Genomic DNA, 2,968 nt, shown 5'->3' with positions numbered 1-2,968 from the left:
AGTGGCCATATCACTTACCAAATGGGGAGGAATGGCTAGTCCACTACTAGTTATTTATTCTTCCACCATTGAGTGCTTATTGCTTTTGTTTCCTTTAAATACACCATATATGTTACACAATTAAACACACAATTCAATACAAACATTTCTTTCATTCTCTCAATCTCACAAATCCTCTCATTCTCTTAAATTCTCAAATTTCTCTTCTCTCTCAAATACTTACGGTTACTTCACTCCTTTTTTTACTTTGTTCGTGTGCTTCATCACGGTTAAAACACTTAGAAGCTCTCATAATCCCACAAATTATCAATAACGTGTAACGTTTCCGTTGATTAGCAGAGAAGACAAAACGTCGCGATTGGAGATTCACAAAACGATTCCTCACGTGTATTGAAATCTGGAAACTCCATGGCTCATATCAGAGAACGAAGGAGAAGACTGTTGGATTCAATGGCGGAAGAAGAACATGAAACCTAAAACTCAGTGTTGTTTGTTGGGCTCGCTGTCTTTTGGGTTGGATCACGTTATTAAACCCATAAAATATTAAGTAACCGGCAAACAAAACGGAGAGTTTTGATAGATGACACTTGTCAACGCAAGAATTTTCGACTTTCTGACGTGGTATCCTATGTGGCTTCACCCGGAAGGAGGCAAACATTTTATATATATATATATATATAGACATTACACATTTATTACGGTGTATGTATGCATTTTTATTTTACTAAAATTCTCAACTAACAACATACTATAGGATCAGTAGGGAAATGTGAAACCTCTCAAGAAAAGAAAAAAAAGAAGATAAAATAGTAAAGTAAAATAGAAATCCGAGTCAGCAAATAATAGTGGATGGTACAACGAAGCTGTTGATGAATGCCACGCATTCACATCTCATGAAAGTGCGCAACGAATCCTCTTTTTAATTAGATTGTGGGATCCATTTTGCGACATTGTTGATATCGACTTTTTGTGTGTTTGTGTTTGTTTTGTTTTTTGAAGTAAAAAAAGAATGGTTTATGTCCCAGTGTGGACCACTCTTTCATTGGCACCTCATCTTCATTATTCGTTTTAATATCTCTCTGCTATAATTTATTCATGTCAGTGTTTTATTTTATTTTATAGTCGGTTCCTAGATTAATATCCCTTATATTTTGTTGATTTTCTTACAGAAAAACGAATCAGTCCAAATCTAAATCACATTATTGTAAGCATTGTTTAGGGTTTATGTCATATCAGCTAATTACACATATAAACACTCCACACTATAATTCATTAATTATTGAGTAACAAATAAACCATGCATGTGTCGCTATTATGTATAAGTCTGGGCAAATACAGAAGGTTGCGTTTGGTTTAGACATAACTGCTCACAAACGTTATCTTTGTGGCTGGATGATTGTGATTGTATGAATTTGAAACTATTTTTTTTTTATAACGCTGTTAGGGGTGTTCAACCCGGATATCGGTTCGGTTTTTTGGTTTTTCGGTATTTCGGTTAGTAAAATATAACTACCATTCTAAATCCATATTTACTTTGGTTCGGTTCGGTTTATATACCCTCGGTTTTTTGTTTATTCGGTTTTATACCAAAACATAATTATTTAGTTTGAGATCATATTATATAAATTTTAGAGTCATATTGTCATCGCAGTCATTTATTAAAAAGATATTATATTTTCAAATAAAAGAAAAAAAATAAAAATGCTTATACCTTCAGATGAAATAATCAAATTTAGAATTAAAATCAAGCTCAAAATTTTGAAAATAAAAATAAAAAACAAAAGAAAAGTATGAAAGAAAAAATTTTCCACTCTTCCATATTTAGTGTTCATCAAAGTCATGCTTCTTTGAGTGAAACTTTGTTCGTTTATAAATAAGAAAAATTGTGAAGATTTTTTTTTAGTTACTATCCATCAGATTTATAACCTTCACTTCAATTTAATCAATGATAAAATAAAACAAAATGATTGAAAGAAGAAAACTAAGAAAATAAGAAGCCTCAGTTGCGATGAATTGTTATTTAATTATATTTTAAGTGTTTTTCAAATTAGGATTATTTATTAATATAAAAATATATGGTAATAATTATTAACAAAAGAATAACTTATATAACAAATAGATTTTCATGTGACGTTATAAAATATGTACATATTTACATGTTTCTACTTTTGATCGGTTTTGTTCGGTTTATTCGGTTTAATCGGTTATAAAACAAACCATATCCAAATCCTATGATTTTTATAAAACCATATCCATTTGGTTTATATGATATATACCAAAACCACACCATATTGTCTATTTCGGTTCGGTTCGGTTCGGTACGGTTCGGTTTTACCATATTGGACAGGCCTAAACGTTGTATATATTTCCAAACCAATAGTTTTGTTATTTTTAACGGTTTACCATACAATTATAGATTTTATTATTAATCAGTCCAGTATATTGTATAATATTTTTGTTTCATCGACTAATCCTGATTACGCTTTTAACTTATGTTACAGTAACATTCAACATAAGCTGTTATATGTTATTAATTTTACTACAAGAAAACGTATCCATAACAACGAACATTTACGACGAAAATATTTCGTCGTAAATTTACATGGTCTTTACAACGAAATTACGAGGAATCTAACTTTCGTCGTAAACGCCATGTAAATTTACGACGAACTGATTTCGTCGTAAACTCCATGTAAGTTTACGACGAATGTACGTGGAATGAGAAATACGTCGTAATCATTACATCGACATTACAACGAAGCATGTTACCGTTATATTTAGGTGAAAACGTGTATTCAATGTGCTTTAACTTACCTAATTTCGTCGTAAAGTCGTTGTAAATAATATGTTAAAACCATGTAAAATCCATGTAAAATATTCCTTGTAAAATCGTTGTTATATTTCAACTACCCAACTCGAAAATTTCTCTATATATATGTCATTTCTCACAACTCTCTTCCTCACAACA

The sequence above is a fragment of the Brassica oleracea genome, chromosome C2, assembly GCF_000695525.1.
Source record: "Brassica oleracea var. oleracea cultivar TO1000 chromosome C2, BOL, whole genome shotgun sequence".
Taxonomy (NCBI): domain Eukaryota; kingdom Viridiplantae; phylum Streptophyta; class Magnoliopsida; order Brassicales; family Brassicaceae; genus Brassica; species Brassica oleracea.
This window is presented reverse-complemented; position numbering follows the sequence as displayed.